The following is a 24,554-nucleotide window of genomic DNA, read 5'->3' as shown; positions in this document are numbered from 1 at the left end:
CTCACTTGACTGCCAGGGCACACCTCAGTTGTGTCCTTCCATCTGTGCCAAGACATTTGCAACACTGACAGTTCTGCTCTGCTGCCCTTCAAGCATCCAGAGTCATAAAACCAAAATGAAGTATTTGTCTCTTCCCCTCCTTCCCCCTTGCCATCTCAGGCCAGTTGCGTTGTTGCCAGTTATGTTGTAACATTTGCAATTTCACATTATATTTTGACAGTGAAGTTCAGTATTTAGAGAAACAAACAGATTGCATAGACAAATAAGTGAAGCAGTCACTTAAAAGCAGTTTTTTAAGGGATTATTTTTCATTGTAAGTGGTACAGATTGAGATTTATCAAAGATGTTCTTTTTCTTCACTTGATAGATCTTGCCTAGGTGATCAAGCAGTTCCCAGTAAGGCCATTGCATCCCCCAGTTATGAATTTTTGCAAACCTCATTAAGTGCCAGTCTATAATTTTGCAAAAGCAATCCTCTGGTTCTATCTGAAGAGATAGATACATAGACCTTGTTAGCTAAACATCTCAGCAAACCTGTATTTCTTTGGAGGAGATCTCTGGCCTCAAATGCTGTGCCAAGCTATTTGCCAGAAACACTCTATTACTTTTTAAAAGGCATTGCTCAGTTAAAATTTGACAATTAGGAAAAAAGTTTAAGAGCTTACAAATACTATCTCATATCTCAATTTTCCTTTGACTTTTCACTGATCATATTCCTTCACCACATTCCTTCCTTCTCTTTTCCTTCATCCATCCATCCTCTGCCTCTGCTGTTTCTCAAAGGGATGCTGATGTCAGCTTCTCTTTCCTTTCTGTATTTTCCTTCTCTTCCTCTACCATCTTTCTCAATTCCTTGGTGAACAGAGTAGATATTCACCCAAATACCCAGTTCTGTGCCAGTTATAATTCACATTCTAGAGAGTCAAGAGTCCTGTAAATATTATGCGTTGTAAACTGTAGAGATGATTATTCACTGTGCCTGAAAGATATGTAAAGTTTTATTTATATTTTTTCTGACAAAATATTTTTTCTGCTGTTTATTCCTCACTGCACTGATATCAAAACATTTGTGTATTTTAACATATGTCCAAGTAGAAAGAAGATGAGAAGCAGCTGCACCTACCAATGAATTCTACATTTTGTGTACCAGCAGAAGCTGTACAGAAAACTCTTGAGGCAGAGGATGAGAGAGTACATTTTCAAAGTTCAGTGCATGCCACACCAGAAATGCACAGAGGTCAGTTTAAAGAATAGGGTAGATTTGTATGCCCAGGGCACTGAATAGTAGCCTGGATCTTCAACAAATACAAACTGTCAAAGAATCAGGTTTATATTCAGTTTGAATAATGACTGCATCGTGGAACTGAGCCCTCAATGCTGTCTCAGGGCACAGCTGATTTGAAATGAAGAACACTGCTTCTAAATCATTTAATGCTCATTTTCTCAAATTCTGATCCGTGCTGATTCTTTGCGGTTTATGAGATCACAACCCTATGTGACCTGGCTGCAGTCCAGGGAGCAGAATAGAGTTGCGGGTCTTCCAGACTGCAAATTGAATTACTCCTCTCGACATTAAAGTCAAACCAAAGTCTCATCAGGACAACACTGCAAAAGCAGTCTTAATATGACTTGCTGGCACACGCCTGAAATCTGTTTCAAAAATTAATTATTTTTGCTCTTGCTATGCAAATACACTACATTAATTTGAACAAACAATTTAAGAATGCATGTAGTATCAGAATGGCCTTGGGATTAGAGACTTCTGAATTCTAGTTCTTTTACTGACTTTTATCTTCATGAAAATGTATCCTTGTCAATCTGCAGTGTCCTTTTGAGACCTCTGAATACTAATTACAGGCTACTTAAAAATATGTGCTGCTCACAGTATCCATCCTCTTGGATATCACATTGGGCTATCTTTCAATATTTACTAGCCAGTTCAAGTGCAGTTTATATAAAAATCTTCTATGTTTCTGAATACAAGTATTATTTAAATATTTATTAATATTGAGACTCAGTTCTCTATCTATAGGAAGGAATCAAGTCTTTGAGGACTGACTGCTAATAATGATCTTACTTTGGAAGATACAAGGCACTAAAATAATTATAACTCATAGAATTATGGACTATCCTGAATTAGAAGGGACTTATAAAGATCACTGACTTCCTTCCAGCTCTGCAAAGCACCACTCAAAATCCACACCCCATGTCTGAGAGCACTGTCCAGATGCTCTCTGAACTCCAGCACTGGTGGCCGTGCCCACAGCTCTGTGCATCCCATTCCACGCCCACCACCCTGTGGTGCAGCGCCTTTCCCTGACCCCCAGCTGCCCTCCCCTGACGCAGCTCCACGCCGTTCCCTCGGGCCCTGTCGCTGTCACACAGAGCAGAGCTCAGCGCTGCCCCTCCGCTCCCTGTGAGCTGCAGCCACCATCAGGCCACCCCTCAGCTCCTCTGTTCCGGGATGAACAGACCAAGGGACCTCAGCCTCTCCTCATGTGTCTTGCCCTATAGACCCTTCTCCATCTTCATCACTCATCTTTGGATGCTAACAGCTTTATATCATTCTTCTATTGTGGCACCCAAAACTCCACGCATTGCTCGATGTGAGGCAGTACAGCGCAGAGCAGAGTGGGACAACCCCTCCCCTCGCCCAGTGGCAGTGCTGCCCTTGATGAAACCTCAGGGTTTCATCAGTTGGCCCTTTTGGCTGCCAGTGCACGCTGCTGACTCAGATCCAACTTGCCAGCAGCCAGATCCCTTTCTGCAGGACTGCTCTCCTCCCTCTTGTCTCACAATCCTTCTCCCAGGTGCAGAATCTGGCACTTGCTCTTGTTAACCTTCAGATTGGTGATTGCCAAGCTCTCTAATTTGTCTAGATCTCTCTATTCTCTCTACCCTTGATGAAGTCAGCAGCTCCTCTCAATTTATTATTGCCTGTAGACTTGCTCAAAACATCTTCTAATTCTACATCCAAGAAGTCATTTATGAAAACATTAAAGAGAACTGGTCCTGAAATAGAGCCCTGGAGAGCCTTACTAGTGACTGGCCACCAGCCTAATGGAAATGCATTTACAATAATCCTTTAGACCCAAATTGTCAAATGAAAAAAATAAACCATATCTATGTCAGTTTGCAGGGCAGACATCCACATTTGGCAAATATATAGATGGTCTGGCATCTATATGGTCACCTTGCAAAGAACAAGCCATGCAGAGCTTCTGGAAGGCCTGAAATAAATTACTCTGAAATATACACTCGCAATCTGGAGATAAAGAAGACAATCATCTGATCCCAAGAGCAAACAGAAAAGGCTACTACTAGTAAGAGACAGTATTGACATAATCTAATCTGCCAACTGCTTTTCACCTCAGTGCAGGTCACAGTATAACTTTAAGTATCACTGGAACAAAATATAAAACATGTGAGAGATAAACATCCTGAGAATCTGAATGTAAATGTCTCTGTGCAATTAGCTATTTACCCTTGTAGAATATTCAAAGTATATCTTTAATTTTAAAGATGAGATAGATAGGGGTTTTGTCACACTTCTAGATTGTTCTGTAATAATAGTAATAAGGAAGATGTAATATTATGGTAAGATTGTGTTGTAAGCTTTTCCTCTAGTACAGAAAGCAATGTTTCTTAAAGTAATGCTAAAAGAAGAAAGAAATTCTTCATTCAGGTGTTATTTTCTAAGCATTTTTTTTTTTTTCTCCTTTTTTCCATTGTTACATACCTTACTTATATTAAGTTATAGTCTGAAACAGGATTTTATTCTTCAAGGCTTTATATAAACACTAGATAACATCTTCAACAGATGCTGACTCCATCCAAATTTAGTTTCAAGAAGTCAATATATTTAACATTCTTGAGAATTTGCGTTCCTGTAACAGTTTCTCTTATCATTAAAAGCAGTAGGTTTGGGCTTACTTCCATCTAGCCTTCTTGAAAACAATTATTTGCCAACACTCACTCCATGTGTCAAAGTTTTGCTGATGGTGATGAACTTCTGCTCTTTCTCTCCTCCCTAACCTTTACATCAAGTTCTCTTCCTAAACAAATATTGGCTTAATAAGTGAGCCAGACACAAGCAAGCAACAATATTTTGGTAAGTCATCAAGTAGGAATCCAGAGTAGCACAGCTGTCTCGTGGTGTCAGCACACCCATTGGGATCTAACTTGGCTGCTGACTACAGTACTTGGGGAGTGAACTGTATCCAGCACTAGGCTCTAAATTGCAGCAAGTATTCAGGGAAAAGCATGGTGTCTGTCCTCACCATGCAGGGTGCAATGATGCACATCTGGCTGTTGAGTATCCCTCCTGTACACAAGCAGTTAGGACAAGAACCTTCTCTCTCACCACAATACAAGTTAACCTTTAGGCAGCAACTAAAAGGAGCAAGTGGAAGAGACAGAAGAACAGTGCAATAAGCAAAACCGTGGATGTAGGTACTGACAGCAGTGACTGCTGGTTGCTATCTTCACAAGCCTGAAACTTGTCAGAATCTATTTACCAAAAAGTTTAGAACTAGATGTATCTCTGAAAACATTCATTAACTGAGAGCTAGACATGCTAGCTAAGCTAATTTAACTGTTACTATAGTGAAAGTATACCAAAAATAAAAAATAGAAGCATTTTGTTTGGCATGCTTGGGTCTACACTGCCTTCTCTAATACTTTTGTCCAGTGCATAAAATCATATTTTTCAGCTTTCTTTTAAGTGTTGATGGTATTAGAGAATCCTATGATTCTTGTGAGGATTTAGCAGGTTGATTTGGTGAAACTCAAGCAGTTAACAAAGAATTGTAGAAGTAAATAAAATAAATCTTTATATTCATTCCTCAGTGAGTATAGTTTAGTTTTCAGAATTCAGAGTTGGCGTAACTAAGATACATGTGGTAGCATAAACAGTCATATAAATTCGATTTAGAAATTCACAAGGAGATTTAAAAAAAACAACATAAACATTAACATTTTTATACTGCTGCAAGAAATGAAGTAGATAATAAAGTTAGAGAGAGTAAATTAAATTACAATGGTTTCTGTTGTGTGAGTTTTCATATGGTATATACCAGTAACTATAGGTTTAATTGAACCGATAAGTCTTTCACTAATGAATTCCCCATTCTTGTCTTTCTGTTGTAAAAGGGAAGCTTCACTATTTTTAGCAGTTAACACCTTTTATTTGAAGTATACATTTAGATATATCTTTCATTTAAAGATTTTAATTTTTCAAATAAAGATTTGGGGTTTTTTATGATTTTTTTCTGCAGTTTGTTCTTATAGTGATTAGTGTTACAAGAAATGAATTAGAACTACTTTTGTCTTCCTCATTTGCTATGAAATTCTGACTGTCAAGAAAGGATTTTTAAGATTCTTTTTTAATAAAATAGCAATGTATTTGTAAGCAAGTTGGAAGATGATGTATCAGAACAGACTAGAGAACTCCAAGTAGGAGATTAACAAGTGAAAGAAAAATATTCTTACATATTACTTATATGCCTACTCATACAAAAGGGCAGAAGAGAGATTCAGAATAGCATGAAGAGAGAGATAAGATAGATAGCTGAAATATTGGAAATAAAAGATTTGTGATTACATGAAGTTTTCAAACTGACTGGCTGCCAAACATAAGAAAACAAAAGTGATAGATCAGTGACTTTCCAGAAAACTTCAAGGTTATTGCTTGCAACAGGTTTAACACTATGTGTTCTGAAAAAAAACTGGACCAGACTTGAAAGAGGAAGAGAGGAAAACTGGGGAAAGGCTGTAGCACTGGGATCTGCCTGAGATAGGCGACAGAATGACAGGCCAAAAAGCAGACTGTGGGTGATGTGTGAGCTCTGTTGTGACACCAAAGGTCACCTAAGTCTGTGTTTCATGTGAGGATTGAGCCTGTAGTGAGATTGAGCCTGTAGTGAGAAATCTTTTTAGCATATGTTAGACAGGAAAGCCACAAGCAGAATGAGGAGATGGCAACATATGAATAAGAGTCTTCACCTATTTACTTCTGGTATCCCTCTAAACTATTGGAAGAAATTCCATGTCTTTGATCTGGGTTTGTGACATGCAAAAGCAATTAGGGTAAATTTTTAAATTAATGTTGTGCCCTACTACATGAGAATCTATAACCCAACCCATTTGGAAAAGTTGAAATAATTTATTTTGATTTTTCAGATTTTCATTTCAAACTGTGACAAATAAAAAATAAAAATTAAAATTAAAAAGCCACCAAAAACAGGCAAAACAAAAAACACAAGACCTGAATTTATTAAACAAAACTTTCTATCCTTTTTAAAACATGTTTTCCTATTTATCAGCTGAAAAGGGAACCATTATTTGCATTTCTCTATCTTTAATGATACATGTCACTTTAATCTCGAAGTAACCTTACTAAGAAAGAAAATAGTGACTGATACCAAGCTTTTAATTAAATGGGCTGATTCTGTTGTACAGAATAATATCTTCACATCTATTTTAGGCAACTTTTCCAATTTGATCTTTCTTCTAGGATCTGTGAATGAAGAACTAATTTCTGTTTCAAAGAACCAATTATTCTATCTGGCATTGGAGCATGCTAAAAGGCAGATAGCTATTTTGTCTTAAATTCAAGCAGCATGTCCAACCAGTAGCACCTTCGTTGATAACAAATTTGCAACAAGACATCTTCCAGTTCTATTCTGGGCTTCATATAATTTCAGTTCACCTTCTAGTGCAGTTAGGCTAATGAAAAGTCAAGTATCAAGCTGGAAATAAATGTCTGATGTTACTTCTGTTTCCAATGCAAACTCCTTCATACATGGACTAGGTAATAGAAGTTCGGAAAGAACACTACTTTTCTCATGGAAAGACAGGTTTAGAGGAGCCTGATGGGGGCAAAAATTTTGACATTATTCTTTTTTCATTCAGCATAACAATTTGTCCTTCTTTATAGAGAAGATAGTGTGCTTAATCTCCACATTCTGTTTATGTCTCTGAAAAGAGAACCTCATCTATCTTAAAAAATAACCATATTGTTTTACCTCCCACCAGTGAAGCTCTGTGAGTTCCTCTATGATCATCTCTGACCATCTCATGGAAATGCTTCAGAATGAAAAGGTAAAATAGTAACAAAGTTTATCCTTGTATTCTGTGGCCTCATCTCTGGAAATAATAAAGGAAAGGCCTTCATTGTTCTACCAGATCACAGGATGGACATGGAGATTTGCCATGCAATAAAAGAGATAAATACAATTAGAGAGAGAATGTTTTTGTAGTAGATACGGAAGCAGATGTGCCATCTCCACAAGGTCATGGCAAGACTGGGACTAGAATTCTGGTTGGTTTTATTTAGTTATGTTCAGTTTAGTAAATCTCAGCAGGAATATGTTCCAAGAAAGGCTACAACTGTGACCACAGTAACTGAATCTCATGGAATGACACCAAAATAATTTTACTTAATGTTAAAAAACAGAACAATTCAGATAAGTGTTTTGAGAATAAACAAAAGTAAGAGGATAGTTAAGCTGAAGGATAATGTTGCACGAAGAGCAGTGGTCCCATAAACTATGAATGCACTGAGTCTAGAAATAGGTAGATTTCCTGTCTTGAGAGAGTAAAGACCCTTTTACTTTCTTTAGTCTAGAAGTGAATAAACTAATTTTAGACTGAGTCAGTTCTTTTATAAAAATAATTATATGTCATCATTGTCTGCAGTGGAAAAGAAGATACGACGTTTTAAAGCAGGGGATTTTTTTTCAGTCTTAAATTCCTTTACTGCTTAATGAATTCTCTACATGGTTCTGCAGAGTTAATGAAAGTACATCAATTAGCCCACTTCCTGTATAGGAGATTTAGGCCTGTGTACATTTCCCTGGTTTGATCCTTTTGTCTTTTCTTCAGTAGTTGACCCTAAATTTATGCAGAACGACACATCAAGTCTGATTCAAGTTCCAAGAACTTATCACTTCTTTATGAAGGGAAAGGACGGGTGTATGCTATTCTGTTCTCCAATAGGTATCTCTTTTCCGCATGAGTGTGAACTAGAAAAGGCTTAAGGGTTGTCTATTCACACGTGCAGCAGATTTCTTGTAAGGAAACCCTCTCTGGTCCTTTGAGGCTACCACCTCCTTTTGCATGTTTGAAACGCACTCATGTATGAAAAGAACGATCTGAGAGGCCTAAGGCCTCCTAAACCAGGAAGGATTTTCTTCATAGTTTTAACAACTATGGCATATAGATTTGTTAAGCATGGTGCAAACAAAAGGAAAAATAAGAAGAGGCAAAAGCTTGGCAATCATTAATGAACAGAATAGGTAGTTTGAGAACAATGTGAAATGGGGCAGAAAAAGAGTCATATATGCATCTATAATTACTGTACCTTCTTTCTATATGTCAGTCTGTGAGAAAGGTCTATCCCTGCCTCTCACTGCAAACAGTATTTGAGCTGTCTCTGCACTGAATAGAAAATTCAAGGAAGGTGTCAAAATACAGAATTGAAAAAACTGTTTTGAAACAGAGATGAAGGGATAATTTTCTGTAGATGTAGAATAAGAATTACTCCTCAGCTAATTTACACAGCCTTGTTTCTGAAAACAACTACTTTATAGTGAAAGGAATGTATAGTTAAAGGTAAAGGAATTCCTATTCTCTATTGTAACTTTTCTTGGTTGAATATTTTTTAAATATGTCAGTGGTTGTGGCTGAGTGTGTGCACAAACACAAAATAAATATTACACCATCCTGGAACAGAGGTCATCATCAGACTCTTGAAGAAGCATGAGTGACATAGGCAAAACTGGTTAGATTCTGCAGGAAGCATTATGAAACAATACAGCATATGTCTATACAAAATATATATGTTCTCAGTAGGAAAGAAATATAACACACTGATGACAGAGGTGTGACTGTACAATTGATGTAGAAACATGACAAAAGTCTTGCCCTGACTGATTCATCACATGAAGCTCAGATAGAAGACTATTTCCCAGGTAGAAAAGAAACATCAAGCCCACACTGTAGGATTTGACTAACTTTTCCCTTTCCTGAGCGTCACAGTAAAATCAAAAGCACTTAGTTTCCAAGAAGTGAAGTTCAGCATGAACTGTCCCTGCTCTTTTGAGCACAAACTTTTCTCTACTTTAGCACCAAGAATGTGGCAGAACTGAACACGTGAAATAAAAAAATGGGTTTTGAAGTGGCATGAAAGAGCATGTTGCTTTTGCTTCTAGCAGTATTTAACTTTATATATCTCCAGCCTGTCTGGTCAAGATTATTTTTTGTCCCAGTAGTTTTCAGAACATACCAGGCCCAGCCTTGCTTCAGTTCTTATTTGCTTTGACAGACTCCTTATAGGATGTAGTCTGAGCAATGTGTAGTAGGAAGTAAAAGAAATTGCATCTGGATCAAGGTAGCTGGTATGCTATTGACTTATTTACAACTAACACACTAGACCTTGTTAAGTGTTTGTCAGGCCCTAAGGAATTATCTCAGGAATGGACATCTATAAAATAAAAGGGAAAGCAATTCAGAAATATGGCAGTGTCATGCTGCTGGCCTGGTCCTAAAGATAAAATCCTAGTTGGAATAGCATGCCCCAAACTAACAAACTAACTGGCAGTTGGACTGCTAAAAATGATTAACAGCTATGTTATGGGTTCTCTTCCTCCTTCAATGCGCTTGTGTACTAAGGGGTTGCTGAGAAAACCATCCTCCTTTTTAAGTAAACTGAAACACATATATAACATTTTGATCACTTAATTTAAACCCAGTTCAAAAGAATTTAAGTGTTCACCCTTTAAAATGGTCTTTAGTATGATAAATATGACAAAAAGGCAATGAAATAGAAAATTGTGACTTTGTTGTTCTGCTGTTTTATAGTTTGGCAGAGAAAGTGCTGAAGAGCACTTGAATGCATAAAAGTGACTGGAGAATCTTGGCTGAGTCTCTGTTAATAAGCTTTTATTGAAATACAAATATGCCACAAAATTACAAAGCCAGCTAAAATATCTCACAGCTCAACTGAGACAAAGCCATCCCACTGTATGTCATCAACGTTGTTAACTCATATTGTTGAAGAATTAATTTCGGTTTATTTGCACAGACTAGCGAGCTTCTTTCCTCTCTTACCAGAGGACCATCAGTCATATAAGCACTATTAAGTGACCTGTCAGGATTCCTAAATGCAGCTTCTTTGGTTTTGTCTTTTCCTACACAAATTTACTCTTCAGCATTAATAGGGCAGATTTTATTTTATTTCTATTTTTGGGGTGGCCAGTGAATGCTCTTTACTTGTGAATTCAGCAAAGAGAAAGCAGGTTTCTGCATTTTTCCCAGTTTCTATTTTTGAATGAGATACTCTCTTATTACTATCTTATCCCTCAAAGAAAAAGCTGTTAATTTACAGAGTTTTCATTTCCTGCAGTTGACATTCACCTTTAAAAGACTATGCTTTACACTCCTGAAGCTGAAATGAATTATCTTTTTTTCAAAATAATGCCAAAAGAGAAACTAAAGGCTTATTAGGGAAAATGACTTTTTTTTACATTTTGTCCAGTTCTATGCTGTAGATCAGAACTGTTTCAAATTGCATTTCTTTGAATGCTTTGAACATATGTAAATGTAAAAATATATTCACATTTCTGTATCCTTCTAGAGGAATTTAATTACTTTAAATTCCATGATCTGCCCTATTTGTTCATAAACATTATCTGAAAATCCTCAGATTGTATATCATTTCCATTTCATGTGGAACGAGCTTCTGCATTTTTCACATTCTCTTAAAGAGAAGTCCCTTATACAGTATTATACAGTATTTATTTATGTATTTATTTTATTGTTTATAGTTCAGTAGAATGAGAAACCACTTGCTTAAAGTCCAAGTCACATTCGTTTTTTCTTCAGAAAATTCTGGCTGCAGGAAAGTCTTTAACTGGTTTCAGAACTTGCATCTTTCTGATGACTACTTTCAACGTGCTACTCTGGCATTACATGTGCACTCTAGATTTCAATCTGTAAGGTTTTGTCATAGTACACATGCTAGTTTGCAACTCCAATGAGCTCTTCTGAGAAGGGCAATCCAAGAGTTTTCTTTGCTTTAGTGATTTTGGACTCTTTGTACTAGTCTTTGTACTAGTCTTTCTTCTAGTCTTTGTACTAATTCATGTCATTGCCTTTGGAGAATCACAAAGTAAGGAGAAATAGAAACAGTTTAGTTCCTGTGTCCTTTGGACTTTCAGAAGATTAATACAGACCATGTAGAAGACTATTGTATGATGAAGACAGGATTGAGCTATCTCAAAGAGACTATGAATAGTTGGGGGGTGGAATTACAACACAGTGAAATATGTTAATAGCATCTTTGAGTATTCACACAATTTATTTATATTTCGTTCTTTTAATTCTTGCTTTAGCTGTTTCTAGGGACAAGTATTGAATGAAACAATTTGAGTTTCCTTAGATTAGGATATGTTTAAAACAATTAATCAGGAATTAACTGTATTTTTTTACATTGCTTTTGACAATGAATGCTCAAAAAAAAATTTAGGCTTATATAGCTTTCTGAACTGATCATAAGACAAGCTATATAGTAAGATGTTTTCATTCCTGAATAAAAGAAAACTAATAAAATATATTCATTGATTGGGTCCAGTTCTGCTTGCTTTAGCTCAGGTGAGAAGTAGAATAGTTTCACAAAGGATCAATCGAATGAGACAAGACGGGAAAAAATTGACATCACACAACTTAAATGCTGGGACAAATTGGATAATATATAGGGTAAATAAAAAGGGATACTATGAAAGCATGTAGTTTCTCTGAAGCTTCCATGTGAATCATGATATATCCTTGATTCTTTTGTAGATAACACCAGCAATTATACTTGTATTTTTTAATTGTTTGTTTTGAAAGGGATAAAAGCAGTTCTGTTTTGGGTATAAATTGGCTGATATCTGAAAGAGTTAAGGAAAAACCTACCTTGGGAAAACAATTATCTTCTATCAAGTTGGACCTCAGAATTAAATAAGTATTCCCAAAGTGGAGCAAGAGATATTTTGCTGATTATGTTTATAAGATATTATTTTTAACAGATGGATCATGGATCAATGCAGATTTGCTGATTTAGGTACTTAATGGCTCCCATTATCAAGCGCATTGAAACTCTTAACATCTATATGTATAGGAAGTCCATACATATACTCCATACATATACATATATAGGAAGTACATACTCCACCATACAGACAGGAAACTCAAATTTTGATATATTTGAGTGCCTTCTCAAAGGTAAGGACTCTGGCAGACTAGGGACTCTACAACAATATTTTTTTAACTCACAAACTTGTTTCCTTACCTAATGGACTATCTGAAACTGGTATGGACGAGTTCTTTAGAAGCATCCAGATATCACAGTTAGAAATTCAGAGGATGTCACAACACTTCAAAACAAGCCTTGTGCTGAATATTTGAATCATTAGAAAGTTTTCTTCCACTTTCCCTTAGGGAACATCTAGACTCTGCAGGAAGTGTATTAGCTTAGGTTATGGACATACTCCATGCAGCTCACTACAGAGTAGTATCTGATGGTCCTCTGCACAGGAGTAATGAACCTCCCATTGGCAGCCTTTGTTGACTACATTTTTTTCTTATAAGCTCTGCTTGAGGATCAAAATATACAATACTCTTTTTATCCTACATCTGTGTCTGCATGTAGAAATATGTCCCTGCATGCACAGGAGCACAGATAGGGATTTAATTCAGTTACAGACCTTATATTAAGTGAAAATATATGGAAGTTTGGAAACACTTGTTCTGCATTCAAATAAATATTTTTAAACAGCCATTTTTGACATACTTTCTTCTATGTTGGAATGTTCCAATTATTACAGTTCTCAAATGCTTTGGAAATGGAAAATAAAATGTAGTTGCACTGTGGATATATATATGTATATTGTTATAAATGCACTTTTGTTTCAGTTTTTCCTCTTCTGTCTTAATAAGTTTTCATCTCAGCCCATGAGACCTATTTTGTTTCCAATTCTCCCCTCATCCCACTTGGGGTAAGTGTCTGAATAGCCGTGTGGTGCCGACCTGCTGCCTGGTTACCCCACAACAGAATGGAAGCCAACGTCTTAACTAATTCATATACTTATACATACATACATACATACGTACATACATACTTATCTATAAATGAATAAAGATCTCATATATATATATGTCTAGAAATTGCATGTTTCCTAATGTAGTTATTAATTGGCTGGACAAACCGAGTTAAATCGTGTCCTTAATACAGCCAGATCAAGTTTTGAAGTAAGAAAAAGGGCTTGAAAACTCTTTCAAATAATTACATTAGATTAATTTTTAAGGTTTTTCACAAGTTACAATGACAGATGTCTCTGAAGACAGTTCTGCTCTCTGCATGCGCCAGCATCAATAGCTTGGTAGTACTTTTAGTTTTCTATCTAGTTATTTTAGAGATTTAACGTAACTACTGTGAAAACAAGATGAAAGTAACCTTTGGATAAATAATTTCATGTAGACTTTGTGGTAGTCTTCAAAATACATCTCTTTGTAATTAAAAGATTCTGATTTTTAGTTAATAGAAATCAGTGTAATTTTCTGAGAGATTTGTCTATTAATTCTAAATGGGCATGTAGTGTGCAAAAGTATTGAAGTCACATGGCTTTAATAAAACATTGATGGAAAATGAAAATGAGGTAAAGGTAAGAAAAGTACAGAGGAAAAATACAACACCACCACGAAACATCTTAAGAATACAGAAGGAAAATGGAACCACATTCTAGAGGTAGATTATAGAATTTCCTAGGATCTTTATCACCATATGTACACCTTGTCTCTGTTGCTGCTTCCTTTTGTGATTAGCTTGCTGTCTGTCTGCACACTTACCTTTTATGTAAGGAAAAAAAAAAAAGGGTATGCCAGAATGGCAGGAGTTTTGATGCACGCTATTAAGTACTCTACAGTTTAAAGGTAATGAACAGCACACCACAGGGGTGCAAAGAATAGAATCCATACATGCTGCAGAGAGAATGTAGACACAGCGTAGGTGTGCTCTGCAAATCACTCATGCAGCGATTCACTAGAATCGGTGTACACCTGATGGCTGCAGATGAAGAGCTACTGCACTAAGAGAAGAAAGCATGAGATGGAAGAAAGTGCTTAATCATGAGCAACAAACAGATGTTTAAATTTCATGAAGGTAAAGGTTAGTACAAGATTAAGTGTTTTTCTTTTTCAGAGAGAAACCATAGCAGATGTTTATGCAGCACCTAGAATAAAGTTTCAGTGGGCACCTGTGCTCTCTACAAATACAAGGCTTAATCTTTCTGTATTACAGCAGAGGTAATCTACCTTATTTTATTCAATTTAATTGCAGACATGGGAATCTGATGCATTGTGAAGAAACCTTCTCAGGAAAGTTTAAGCATCTACATATAACAAGAAGATTGAATAGAACAAGCAAAGGATAGAAAGGAGTTTTAGTCTTAAAAAGTTTGAAGCAGAGAATAAATGGTCAAGAATTTATTTGCAACGAATCAGAGCCAGATTTGTTTTTGATTTAACAATTCTTTTTCCTCCGCTTTTCACTGCTAGAGGCAGAGAAGCATGAAGACTGAATAAATATGACTGAGAAAATATTTTAATATATTGAAAGAGAACAAGCCTGCCCTTGTTCTGTAATTGCTGCCGATCAAATGTCAGAGCACGTAGCATTTTATTTCACAGAATCACAGAATTGTAGGGGCTGGAAGGGACCTCCAGAGATCATCAAATCCAACCCCCCTGCAAAGCAGGCCCCCTGCAGCAGGCATCCAGGCAGGTCTTGAATACCTCCAGAGAAGGAGAATCCACAACCTCCCTGGGCAGCCTGTTCCAATGCTCTGTTACCGTTACTTTGAAGAGATTCCTTCACATATTGCTGCAGAACTTCCTATGCTCCAGTTTACAGCCATTTCCCCTTGTCCTGTCCCCATAGACTGCTGACAAGTAGTTGGCCATGTCCCTTTGACTCCCACATTTAACATTAATCAGATCTCCTCTGGGTCTTCTTTTCTCAAGATTGAACAGACCCAGTTCACTCAGTCTTTCCTCATAGGGGAGATTTTTTTATTAAGAGTGAAGACTAAGTGTCAGGATTTTCAAGATTATATACTTCTCTGTTATTTCTGTCATTTTCCAGTATGTCCAAAAGATTTTAGTAATCTGAAAGAGTAGCAGGTTTCTACCTTATTCTTTCACCCCGGTTTTCTGTAAAATCCATATCAACACTTGCTCTTGAAAAAGGAGATTTTACAGTTTCTAAGAATGCCAGGCATAGTACAGTCAGTATTCAAATTACTTTGTGTGGTTGTGTCTATATTATGCTTTAAAAGGCATTAAAAATGGTAGCTTTTCTGTCATTATCAAAATGAAGTGTGGGCCACATTTCTAATTTTATTTCCTTATTCTCTTATCTTCTGCATATTCCTGATACAAATATTGATGACTGGTGATGAGTTAGGAAATGATTGAGTTTGTTAGGAAATGATACCACAGCTGCTGCTTACAAAGGAACAGCACTGCAACATAACCCTGCCTGTTGCTTTACACATCCAGCAGAAGAGGTTGCAGAGAAGCCACAAGAAACATGTGTGTTAGAGGCTCTGAATCCAAGAAAATATCCTTCCAATCTCTTTCTGAACCACCCCTAATTTTCAGTGCCCCTTGTACTGGAGGCTTTATTGATTTGGTTATAAAACTGAAAACTAGGATATTTGGCATTTAGATCTTGTTTGCCTTTAAACATAAGGAAAAAAGAATGCAAGAAGATCATGCAACTAAAATAAGCTTTTCTTGTTTTGACAGTAGAGCCTGCAAGCCTCTTATCCTACACATATGTTCCTGTACTGCTTCTGAGCAAGTGTCTCTTTGAGCAGTTCTGCACCATTAGGCCTTTCAGTTCTTGAAACAATCAGTATATTCCTGGTTAGAAGTGGATGAAAGGGCAGTGAGTCCTTGAATTTATGCCCATAACAGGGAAAACACTTTTTACTGCATATACTCTGTGCCAAATGCGAATTGTCTTGTTTTTATTTTGGCGTATCCAGGTTGCAGTAAGTGTTTGTTTTTGTTTTTGTTTTCCTTTTCTTCATGAATTATTTTGTCTCTGTTTTGTATTGCTTTGGATTTTGAGTAAAAGATGCATTCATTGTAATGAACACAACTCTTAGAATTTTTCAGATGAGAAAACCCTTTAGCAAAGCATTAGTGAAGAGGACTGTTTCCTGCCCATTTCCCTGCAAGATCTTGTCCTCCTAACCCAAATAATCCCACTGAAAGTCTGTTTAAACCTCTGAAATAAGAAAACAGTACTGTGCTATTTTTCAGAAGGTGGTCTTCAAGAGACTTTTTTTTCCTGCTTTTCTTCACCATTGTGCTGTCCAGCAGCGTTAGGCATATAGAAATCCATGTGGAGAAAATATCAAGCTATGGTTCACAACTTGGTAATGATTGTCAGCAATGTTTTTGTTCATTTTTCCACTTTTCTTTCTTAAGCTTTTCCTTTAGGCTCAAAGCTGTGTTAGACAAATGTGTACTTACAAAACAGACTCCAAATATAGTATGTATATCACTTTCTTCTTCATTTAGGTTGAGAAAATATTTCAGTGTGAGGTAATTTAGATTTTAAGGCTCACTGCATATTTGAACCATTTTGCACGAGTTCTTTATCGAGTACCCTGTTTGTCACAGGTGTGAAATTTCTGTTTCTTAAATTTGTTTGTCTGTCCTTCCCCTCTTGCAAACAACATTGCTAAAGAATTTCTAACAAATCTTACAGAAGCATTTGGATTTGACAAATCTGTTGGAATTGTTGGCTAAAAAGAAGGAAGAGAAAGTATTAAGTGTTGTCATTGAGTGAAAGACAGATATGCAAGCGTAAGCTTTACCACGCATAAGTGAATCTGCATTAGAAAGCACATCACCACACAGATTTGCAGAAGTCAACTTCAGAATCAAAACCTGCTTAGTTTTCTGAGAAAAGTAATGGGTAAAAGAGAGAAATGAAAACCTTATTATGCACAGAATTTGTAGAGTTGGGGGCAAAGTATTCTGAAAAGTCAGTTCTCATAATCCTGGTCATAGCATACTGAATCAGGTTAAACCTCATACTTGATGTAGCTGTCATTAAGATTAGGGATTTTAAATAAAAACCTGCAGACACTTAAAAATGCAGTTTTACACCTGAAAGAAATATTTATTTTAAAAAACAGGTTTCGTATTTCATTGATGCTGTCAATCAGGTAAAAATAAGGGATCTTTTGTGCCTCATCTAAGTACATTAAATGAATATATTTTAAAAGACTTGAATAATTTTTTACTCTACCCAGGAGATGAAATTTAAGACATTAATTATTTGGAAAATATCACTTGGATTACATAGGACTTTAATAACTTCTGGTCTTGGCTCAAGCATACAGAATTTTAATTGAAAGGCTCCCCTGAGCTAATTTGTAAGCTTGTGTTTTTGTTGTTGTTTCCTCCGTTTTGTTTCTGTGTGGGTTTTTGTTTTGGTTTGGTTTTTTTTACACACATTTGTCACATGCTTTTGGTTTGCACTTTAGACCTTGTTTTTCTGATTTATATGTGTTAGTGTCCATTTACGCTTTGTACCTATTTGTCAATGCTATAATCTTTTTCATTAATATTCACAAAAATTACATCTTCTGAAACATTCCCAAAGGCAAATTTTCCTTCTCCAGTAGTAGTGCATAAACCATATACACTGATACAAAAAATGGTAGCTCCAGCACTCTAAGCTAAAAGACAGAAGTTGAAAAATGAAAATGCTATATATCCTAGGATACATTCAAGGCAAATGTCTTTAGAATTACCAATACAGTGCTGGAAAGCTAGAGGTCAGGTACAGCTGACAGAAATCTAGAGCAGATTGTTTATTTTAGAGGTAGTGAAAGTATTATGTCACTGCACTGAGGTATCTGTGACTGTACAGGACCTCTTGGGGTCTTTTTCAAGTTTATAATGCCAAGTGCTAAAATGTTATTCACCATCCCAGATGTTCAAAGCTCAGAGAATTAGAAATCTTAAAATTTCAGCAAAATGCGTTATTTATATTTCCAATATGCACTTATATCTATATATTTAAATAGCTCTTCTCTCTCATTGTCATTTTTGATGAGATTTATTTTTAGATATATTAGTGCACGCCTTCTCTTTTCTTTAGTAGACCAAATGTGAATAGCTCTTGTGGCATTCTTACTACAGACTGTTCCTTCAGGCTTTCTTTGTACCTGCTACTATTCAGTCAGTCAGTATTTTAAACTATTTCATCAGGAAATTTCATCAAAACATTGCAAAAATATTTAACAAAGTATCAAACAAATATTTATAATATCAAGTTTGATATTTCCTCTTCATTCCCAATACAGTTAAGCATTATTATTCTTTCCTTTATCACTTGTCCAGTTTTTAATAGATCTCTTAAAGAGATTTTAGCTTTTCCTTTTCCCTTTTTTCCTCCTTTTCTTTTTCTCTTTTTTGTTTTACTTTCTTTCATTTTACTTATTTTTATTTTTATTTTTATTTTCCTTCTTCCTCAGCATAAAGACTTCTGGTAGCAGTGGATCTATAACTCATGGAAGTGTCAGGTTTAAATCATTCACATCTCTGCACTTCTTGGCACAGTGCAACACATTAATTAATTTTCTCAGTTTCACCTTTTCAGAATGCCAAATGTAGCACTATTTGTCTTCCATTTAATTTAAACGGAATCAATTCATAATGACTCTATAAAAATTTAAAGCCTTTGATGTGATTTTTGGAGTGGCCTCATTATTTATGAATTTTGAAGAAATTTATCTTTGTTAGTTACTTTGTTAGTGAGAATTCAGAGAAATCCTGGCAGCTTTTTACTTCCATGATGTATGACAGAGAAAATTCCAACAAGCAAGCTGTATCTTGTTACTGAAGTAGGATAGCAATAGTACGGAGAAAATGCTATGTACTGTAGCATTCCCACTTCAATCACTGGCCCACTAATACAGTTCTCCAGTTTCATTACCATTATTCATTTTTATAAAGAAGAAAATAATCAGTGACTAAGCAAGTGTCTAATATATGTCTATCCAAACTCCTTTCCAGAAGTTATACAGTTTAGTTTTACAGATGCTAGACAACAATTCTCATTAACAACCATCTCTTCTACTATTTACAAGTATTCTGTAATAATTTTTAAAAACTAGTATTTCTTTATACTGAGTTATCTACTGTCCTTTTGTAAAAATTCCTCTTCTGTTTTCTTCATAAAGTTATTCATAATATTCTTTTTCAGAAAAATTCATCTTGTTCTTAGTCCACCTCTTCAAACGCCTTTCAAGAAATCATTTTTTTAAAGAGTGATTTCCTCTCTAATTAAAAGTCAACATATAGTGAAGTCACTTTGTTTTGCAAATTCTCAGTTCTCTCATATTACAACGCTACCAATTTCTTCCCTGTTCTGTTTGTTTCAAATCCAGTTCAAAAGTTAGTTACATGTCCCTGGTTGGCAGTCTTCCAGAATAATTTTAATGCTGAAAATTGATTGAATAGCTCTGTCATTCCAGACAGCAAATTAAATCAGAGATGCACCTTTTTAACTTTTGTTCCCTTAATTTCCTTAATTTGCAATGGTGCACAGGAAACAGCTCCCAGACCAATTATCTTGAACGCTGAGATCTTTAAAAAATGCAAGAGAAGCTCAGGGGCCCGTACCGCAGACATGCAACCTGTGGCATTGCTTGTCTTCTCAATTCAAAACTAACATCCCTGAAAGAATCTTAATGCATGAAGAAATGAATAGAATGAAAGTCAAAATTTTGCAATCTGCTTTCAATGCTTTGATAAGGAAATTATCTAGTAGTCTAAAACGTATCATGAAATTTAATTATATAAAGTTGACAGTTGGACTGGATGATCTTAAAGGTATTTTCTAGCCTTGGTGATTCTACAATTTTGTGATTTCTATGAATTTGAAAAGAGTAGGAAGCATTGTATAAACTCCATTATGTAAAGTACAAACTATAGCATCCAATCATTAACTTCTGCCTACTAGTTTGTAATTATTTAGATACTGTAAACTGCTAATCGAATGTTTGATATTTAGGAATTACCCTTTGCCATATTCTAAGTGACAATGAGAACAGGCCCACCATATGTTGATGGATCCTTTCTATGAGGAAAAGCACATGTGACCTATCTCTGGATACACAGCCCGATTGCACTTTATAACACCACTGGCGTCTACGGAGCATTCCAATGGTGCCAACTATTTTCAGTAGCGCAATTTTGTATATGCTACCTGGCTCCAAATGTTAGCAAGCAGGTTGCACATTAGATTCTTGGCATATTTTATCAAGAAAACTCAAGCAGTGCAAGTCTGGCTTCTATGTCTTGGAATATGTTCTCTGTATTTAGCCCAAGTTCTTTTCTATGCTTTATCAACTGGACAAAAAAGATTTCACAAGGTGAGGAAGGCTAACAACTCCACAGAGTGAGTCCTTCATTCTAATGTCTCCTTAGCACTGTTCTACATCTTCCTGCAGTTTTAAAATACACTATTAAAATATGTGTACAGTATCACAGACTGCTTTAATTTTTGCTTTAAAGGAAGAATATGTTCAAAGGCATTTTCTATCCGAAGAACACTATTCTATTCTGGCATCTGCTGACTTTTTTTTTGTCTCTGACATTTCTGTGTCTGAGTCTATTGTAGTAAGAATTTTGGGAGTGTTTCTTCTACCTTTTCTTTCTCCTGTATTTCATATACAGTCCTCTTCACCTTATAATCTGAGAGATTCCAGTCTTACTTGAGGTGGTAAATCAGAGTGGGAGATGTATTTTGCTCACATTCTTGGAAAGTTTCAGAGCCTTCCCCCACAGCTTTTCTTCTGAAGTGTTGAAAGGAAACATATGAAATTTGTGATATAAAAATACATTGTATTTATAGCATTTTATTTCATGCCTCTAGCTTATTTCAAATGCAGTTTTGTGTTTTTATTCTCCTTTCACAGATGAGAAAATACTTTAAGCAAATATGTTTACAGTATTTCACAGTACTAAAGTCAAAAGACCAACCACTATGCTCTGCCTCGGGAAAGGAAAAACAATAACAAAACCAAATAATTTATTCTGGAACAAACTTGAATGCTTCATTTTACCTTATATGTCTCTGAGACCTGAAATTATAAAAACAGAACCTAAACCACAGTTTACTTAAGAAGGATCCAATTGCCTGCCAGGGGAGTTAAATTTCATCCACTGTAAAAAATGCTCTGCTCTCCTTTTCTTTCAGCATGGTAGCCTGCATAAGGCTTTGAAGGAAATATTGTTTTCTAGAACCAGCGTTTCATACCATCCTTTTGAGTGATATACTTGAATATAGCCTACCAAGTCTTTGTTTTTTGGTATTTCTTATGATTCAACCTTGTAGTTTTATTTAAGAACAATTCATGTAAATAAACTGAAATAGTTTGACATCTGATCCCAGAGGCTGAGTTATTGGAATTTTTTTCATGGAAAATCTGATAAAAAAAAATTAAAGTAGATATATAAGCAATACCAGAAATATTATTGTAATAAAAATATTCAAGGCAGTTGACGGTTCAATATATTATAAAGTATGTTTTCCTTATTAAAATGTGGAATACTTTGGTTTTAATATTTGGTTGGCCAGTTTTTGGAAACAACTTTTCTCTGTAAACTATGATGAAATATTCTGATATCTGTTGTAGTATTGTAAGCTAAAACATTGCATTTTAGGTCACAGAGAGCCATCAGGAATGCTGTTCCTACAGTATAGAATCTATATATAATTATGTGAGCAAGAATTATTCATAGCTAGCAATTTTACTGCTATGCTTCTTGTCTTTTGGATATGGGGTTTTCTAAGAAAGCTCAGAAAAAAACTTCAGAGTCATTCTGAGAAAACAATGTATGATCTTATTCTTACACTGTTCCTGCTCACAGAAAATTTTTTTCCATTAACATAAAAGCCCTTGCTTTTATGGAAAAGGACAAATTTTCACAAGTTCAAATGAAATAGTACGGAGGAAGAAGACTCCGTGATGTCTGTTTGGGATTAATATATGAATTAATATGCATGAAAAAATGTTTAAAGTCAATGGCATAGCAAAGAACTCCAAAATAGGAAGACTCCAAAATGGAAAGACTCTTCCCAGTGAATTCCACCCCCTCCTCCCCCCAGAAACAAAACAAACAAACAAAAAAAAAAAAAAAAACAGAAAACAAACAAACAAACAAAAAACCACCTTGTTTTAACTTATCTCCTCAAATAGGAGCTAGGTAGCTGCACATCAAACTCTTTTACTCTTTTCCTTAGGACTGGCATTCAGCAGCATGCTTTGTCACATTCAAGTCATCTCAGTGACATTTTTTGATATTTTCTTAGGGAAAAAAGTATATAAGAATTATAGTTGACGGGATATTTTTCTTTTTATAGTCAAGAAATATACAGTAAAAACAGTTTTCAATTATTTTGAATACAGGGCATGTTTAGGTAGACGCGCTGATACTGATGTGGATGAGTCTCCAGTGGCCTTAGTGAAAATTGCACATGCCAATCAGAGACCGGAAATCTTTCAGAATTGCCTTTTAGAATTAAATTATAAGAAGGTAAAAGGTTTCACCTCGTGTATAACCCTTTCACTACTTCATAAAGTTCACAGCTTAGGAAATTCCTTTCCTAAACTTGGCACATATTCAATGAAGATAAACTACACTCACATAAGCAGCTTGTACGTGTATTACTCTACCAGTCTGTTTCTATTAAAATAAAGATTAGGCAAAAGACATAAGTTTAATTTATGAAATATATTAGTATGTATATATTTTACAATGTGTAAGGTATATTTGCTATATATATTATATATACTTTTTAGAATGTATTCATATACATTAATATTTAAAATATTTTAATTCATTATATATTTGTTACATATTTTGCTCAGTGTTGAGAAAAGTGTATGTGTGCATGTGTCAATGAGAGTTTGCACACACTTAAAATAACTTCTTAAATTTTTACTCTCCTTGTATGTCTTTTGAAACAACAGCACAGTATTAGAAAATTAATGGTAAGAAAAGTAGAGTAGAGTAGAGAGTAGAAAATTAAATGGTAAGATAATGTATTATGGGCATTATTTACAAGCTGTGTTCTGTGTTTCAATAATTTCAATTACAAGCTCTCGTTTATAGCTTGATGATTATTTGTGTAATGAACTTTGAATATTCCTTTCTCCAAATAGAGTGTTCTCTCTACTTGGATAGGTTTAAGACTGTGGTGTCTCTCTTGATAACAAGTAAATGTTTTGCTTGTTAAATACATCCTTTAATACTGAATTTCTTTGCTTTGTAACTTTTGTTTTTAAGTTCAGGCTTCTTCAGAAGCACTGCTGTGTCAGTTCTATTCAGTATGCACATAACCAAGACTGTAGATGGTAGTGATTGCTTTTCCAGCTCATCAGCCAGATTGAAGGGAAAAAAATGGTTTCAGATTCAACCATTCTTCTTTCACTTATTTTGACTCGGATAACAATTTAAATTTAAAATTAAATATGTTATTTTCAGATATGCCAAAAACCAGCATAAGTCAAGGGCTAAATCAAGCACTACCAATAACAGAGCTACATCTTGATCCCATATCAGGCAATTCAAGAAAGAAGATACCAAGATTATAGTAGCCCACCTTCCTTCATCTCCTCATATTTGGTGATCCCTTGTAATGTTTTGAAAAGTATGGGAAACAAAAAAAAAAAAAAAAAAAAAAACCAAAAAAAAAAAAACCAGGTAAGAGGAGAATAAATGATCTCAATCCTCAATATGATTGCTGAGGGTTGACAACCAAGGAGTATCTGGGGCAAAGACCATTATACTTTGTAGATCAGAGCACATTCAATATATGCAGCTATCTGATTTGAAATTAAAAAAGAACTAGAAAGCTATAGTAATAACTTCAGAAAATTTATTTATGCCTTTGAAAGCAATGCATCTTTGTACGATTATATAATGTATTTATAATACAGTAGATGTATAATACTACACTAATATTATATAATTAACATACTGCATATTCTAAAATTTTTGATATAATTATGTATTACTATAGACACACAGAGAAAAAAAAAACATAGCAATTATTGTACTTTTTTTGTATATTTACGTTTCTTTGTAATCAGATGAAGAAGAATTCTGCATTTTAGAAATCTCTTCAGACTAAGGATCATGGAAAAGATAATGAGACTGAATCAGTCTGCCTGGAATACCATTTCTGGATGTGAGAATCCTTCTTTGTTTTTTGGCTCAAAGCTTCCTTCCTGAGGTATTTCTTGTGATAAGACTCTGAATGATTTGTTGAGGAGGCAACTAATGGGTGCTAACCGTGTGACAATCGATATCGCTTTGGGAACATTTGAAAGCCCCTTCCCCCAGAGATGCTTGCTCTGTAGAAGAGCGGATGAGAGTGCTCAGGAGTGTTTACTGGCAGAAGATCTGGCCTGTGACTA

This window comes from Tetrao urogallus, assembly GCF_951394365.1.
Source record: "Tetrao urogallus genome assembly, chromosome: 1".
Lineage (NCBI taxonomy): Eukaryota > Metazoa > Chordata > Aves > Galliformes > Phasianidae > Tetrao > Tetrao urogallus.
Note: the sequence above shows the minus strand (reverse complement) of the source record.